The sequence below is a fragment of the Oryx dammah genome, unplaced genomic scaffold (assembly GCF_014754425.2).
Source record: "Oryx dammah isolate SB20612 unplaced genomic scaffold, SCBI_Odam_1.1 HiC_scaffold_28, whole genome shotgun sequence".
NCBI classification, from domain to species: Eukaryota; Metazoa; Chordata; class Mammalia; order Artiodactyla; family Bovidae; genus Oryx; species Oryx dammah.
In genome coordinates, this window is record NW_024070212.1 from 20,056,710 (window position 1) to 20,061,598 (window position 4,889).

Sequence of the window (4,889 nt, forward strand, 5' to 3'; positions counted from 1 at the left end):
AGAAACAACAGTTAGAACCAGACATGGATGGATCAATGGACTGGTTCGAAATTGGAAAGGAGTACGTCAAGGCTGTATATTGTCACCCTGCTTATTTAACTTGTATGCAGAATACATCATGCGAAATGCCAGGCTGGGTGAAGCACAAGCTGGAATCAAGACTGCAGGGAGAAATATCAAGAACCTCAGACATGCAGACACCACCCTTTGGCAAAAAGCAAAGAGGAACTAAAGAGCCTCTTGATGAAGGTGAAAGAGGAGAATGAAAAAGCTGGCTTAACACGCAGCATTCAGAAAACTAAGAGCATGACATCCGGACCCGTCACTTCATGGCAAATACATGGGGAAGCAACGGAAACAGTGACAGACTATTTCCAGGGCTCCAATATCACTGCAGATGGTGACTGCAGCCATGAAATTAAAAGACACTTGCTCCCTGGAAGAAAAGCTATGACCAATCTAGACAGCATATTAAAAAGCAGAGACATTATTTTGCCAACAAAGGTCCGTATAGTCAATGCTACGGGTTTTCCAGTAGTCATGTGTGGATGTGAGAGCTGAACCACAAAGAAGGTTGAGCATGGAAGAATGGATGCGTTTGAACCGTGGTGTTGGAGAAGACTCTTGAGAGTCCCTTGGACTTCAAGGAGATCAGACCAGTCAATCCTAAAGGAAATCAGTCCTGACTATTCACTGCAAGGACTGATGCTGAAGCTGAAGCTCCAGTACTTTGGCCACCTGATGAGAAGAGCTGACTCAGTGGAAAAGACCTTTGCTGGTGAGAAAGATGGAAGGCAGGAGAAGAAGGTGAAAGAGGATGAGATGGTTGGATGGCATCACCGACTCAATGGGCATGAGTTTGAGCTAGCTCCGGGAGTTGGTGATGGACAGGGAAGCCTTCCTTGCTGCCGTCCATGGGGTCGCAAGACGTCCCAGAGCACTGAGAGACTGAACAGCACAACAAATTTTTCTGCTACTGAATAGAATTATCTTTTATCCCTCACGATCTGTCTGAGCCTCTTCACAGGCTTCCTGGGAGGTCTCATTGTCTCATCCATGCTTTTGCCTGCTCTCGCTCCTTTTCACGTTTCCTCGTTGGACGTGATCTCTCCAGCTGCAGCCACACGCACCTCATCTACTAAACCGATGTCCAGGAGCGCAAATGGTCGGATGAAGGCGGAGCAAACCAGGAGCCATCAGCTTCCTTCGGGCGCCCCTTGGATCAAGCTGGGGACGTCTCCTGGCCGCTGGCATCTGCGGCGGAGTTGGAGCAACGCGCGGCGGGGACACTTCGGGGACCTTCTGCCCTCGGAATCGCACGGCTTCCCCGCGGGAATGAACACGCTGAGTGGACTCCATCTCTCAGGTTGTCCGAGGCTCGGAGTGGAAAACGCTATTCTGAGAGACACAGGTGGCTCCGGCTAGCTCCCTAAGGATGCTTGCTTCCTGTCGGAGTGAGGAGTAAGCTCTCCTCGTGTCTCTGTGGCGCAATCTGTTACGGAGTTCGGCTGTTAACGGAAAAGTTCCCGGCTCGAGCCCACCCAGGGAGGGGTCTCACTCTTAGAATGTAAATGATATACGATTGTCTCTAATCTGTGCATCCTCTCCTGAGCTCCACTACTACATTACTCTGTGTCTTGGATACACGCGCGCGCACGCGCGCACACACACACACAGGAGGACTTACGTCCGGTCACCGGGAATCCTGGAATTCATGAAACAGTAGGCTCATCATCTACCCTGTAAACTCATTTTACGAATGAAGTTTCTTCCACTGTTTGTAGTAGTCTCTATTTAACCGTTTCCATATACTTTTCCAATTAATTTGGTTCTTTTCCTCCGTTTTCCAGCCACTGGATCATAGAAGAAGCCAGAGAATTCCAGAAAGCCATCTGTTTCTGATTCATGAACTACTCTAAAGCCTTTGACTGTGTGGATCACAACAAACTGTGGAAAATTCCTCAAGAGATGGGAAAAACAGACCACCTTACCTGCTTCCTGAAAAACCTGTATGCAGGTCAAGGAGAGATGAAACCAGTCAGCCCTAAAGGCAATCAACCCTGAATATTCTTTGGGAGGACTGATGGTGAAGCTGAAGCACCAAGTCTCACTCCCTGCGGCAGGCCTCCATTTTTGTTTAAAACATGAATCTAAAAGCTTACAGGAAAGCAACGTTGTTTCCGCCCGGTTTCGAACCGGGGACCTTTCGCGTGTTAGGCGAACGTGATAACCACTACACTACGGAAACCACACGACTAACAGTTCCTAGGGACACGCTCAAGAAAGGCATGTTTGGACACCGCTGGCCTTCAAATTTTGGAAGGAAGCCCAAGTGATCCCTCAAGTAAGGATCTGGGCTTCCTGAAAGGCCCTGACTGAGAGTTCCTCACCTCTCCCAGAGCGAGGTCCCTGTGGGCCCCCAGGCAGTGAGACCTCAGGATCCCCCAGAATCTGCTCTCCACTCCCCCCACTCTTCTCCCAGGCCAAAATTTCAGGCTCCTCTGTGAACTGCAACTGGTCAGGTACTCCTTCCATTAGCGAGGTCCAGATGCTTTCAGGACCTTGATAGTTGAAAAGCAAGCATCAGAGTGATGGAAACCGTTGGGATTTGTCTTCCAAAAAAAGGAGTTGGAATGGAGGCCCCCAGGTGAGACCTGGGATGCCAAATATCTCTAAGGACCACAGACGTGGGAAAGGGGACAGCGTCAATGGATCACGCTTTCTGGGAAAGCCCCAGGGTTCCAAAAGAAACTCTGGGTCTTTCCCCTTCCACCCCTGTGGCAAGGGTGTTTTCCCACCTTACCTGATGCTCTGTTGGCTCAGAGCAAACACACTTCCCTTTGACACCAGTCTTTCAGACCACACTTCCAACTTGTCAGAAAATCCTATTTTTCTGTGGCTAGTTATGCATGTTGACGCACATAATCTTTTTCTTGGTCTGATTTCCTCCCTCAACTTTCCTCATAAAGTTCGGGAGATGGATTCAACTCGAGAGTCTCGCTCCTTTGAAACTTTAGGGTTTGGGTCTTTTAACCTCGAGTGCGTGGGGCTGGGCCGAGGTTGAGAACTCTCTTGGCCAGGTCGGTCCAGATTGGCCTCTCCCCGGCCTGTCCTCCAGGGTCGGGGGCAGGGCCGGGCCACCTTGGCATGGCCCATGCTGCGGGGTCTAGAGCCCCCACGCAGGTGTGGCGCCTCGGGAGACGCTTCCGCTGGCAGCGTGGATTCAGCAGGCCGGGAGCCGGCGAGGCGCAGGTGACGGCGCACCTGGGGGCACGCGGCGACTTTTGGTTCTCAGAGAGCCGGTGCCCTCCCGGCCCCCTGGTTCTGATCTCGCGGGCAGTACCCTCCGGGCCAGAAGAGACCAGTAGGGGAAGGGCAGCATCTCCTTCAAGCCCTGTCCAGTCAGCATCCACAAAGGTCTTGAAGAGACACAGTGAGAAGTGGTAATAGATTAGGGGAAAAGAAGAACTCCTTGGTGATTTCCTCATCGAAACACCTCATGAGGATGAAGTGGGAGCCTGCAGGGACCCAGTCCTGGCACTGGTGAAGGCCAGTCTAGTTCCCACCAGCTGCCGGAGCCAAAGCAGACAACCCTGGGCAGGTGACCAGTGAGGAAGCAGTCCTTCTTCCTCCCCAGCTGTATTGCACTTGAACTGGCAGCACTGGAGCGTGTCCCCCTTGGCTTTTGATGCGTTCCGAAGAAGTAACACAGGTTTCTTTCTTTTTTTCATAAATTTTTTTTCTCCAACTCTTTTGAGACATGATTGTCATAACACTGTGTGAGTTGAGCACGTTGATTATATATAGTTATATATGGCAAAATGATTCCCACCAGAGCGTTAACTAGCACCTCCACCCCATCACATAATTCTCATTTCTTTTTTGTGATGAGAACATTTATGATCCAGTCTCTTGCAGTTTTCAAGTATACATGCAATGAAGTGCTTCGAGGAAGTTTACACCCAGGTAACTGACATCTTAAGGTGTGATAAGAAATCCCTGGCAGTCTAGTGGTTAGAACTTGGTGCTTTCACAGCTGTGGGCCAGGGTTTGTGGAACTAAGATCCCACAGTCTGTGTTCAGTCATGCATGCTCAGTCATATCCAACTCTGTGGGACGCCATGGACTGCAGCCCACCAGGCTCCTCTCTTCCTGGGATTTTCCAGGCAAGAATACCGCAGTGAGTTGCCATTTCCTACTCCAACAACAGATAGGTTTCTGAATGCACTCATTAAGGCCGGTAGTGGCTGGCGGTTAGATGGCACAGCATGCTTTGTTTGCTGATACGGCAGGCAACATTTATCATGCACATGCCTCCCCTCTCCCTTCTGATCTCATTTGTTTGGCTGCACCCATTGGATTCCATGGGCAAGAAAGACCTGGAAATGCTGGTTTCCAGGGCAGGGTCAGCCTCAAGCACACAGATCGGGGGCGAAAGGTAGACAGGAAACCAGGAACAGCAGAGACTATTTAGCCCAAACGTAATGAGCCCAACACTCAGTGGGCCTCCTATTAATCCTGGTGCCACCACTTAACTTCCTTTTGACCTTGGGTCAACTCCAACTTGCTAGGCCAATTTTGCCAGTGTCATATGAGAAATAATAAGTACTTCATGACGCTATTGTGTAGATTAAATGAGATAATCAAATAACGGCTGGCACAGAAGGTGGCCAATATTAAGTATGTTCTGGGAGGAAACAATCAAAGAGAAGCTGGCACTTCAGTCTTTTGTAACATTTGAATACATTTTTAAACATTTCAATATATTTTATCATGATGAATGTAACAAAATAAATGTATATTAAAGAATAGTGAAGTGGTAGTGAAATTGCTCAGTCGTGTCCGACTCTTTGCGACCCCATGGACTGTAGCCTACCTGGCTGCTCTGT

General features: G+C 49.6%; 1 non-coding gene across 1 annotated transcript; it reads right to left on the bottom strand.

The window, feature by feature from the left end:
- Positions 1-2,175: 2,175 nt before the first annotated feature.
- Positions 2,176-2,248, bottom strand: TRNAV-AAC. The gene has a single exon. It is a non-coding gene; the product is annotated as a tRNA-Val (tRNA).
- Between the last annotated feature and the right edge of the window lie 2,641 nt (positions 2,249-4,889).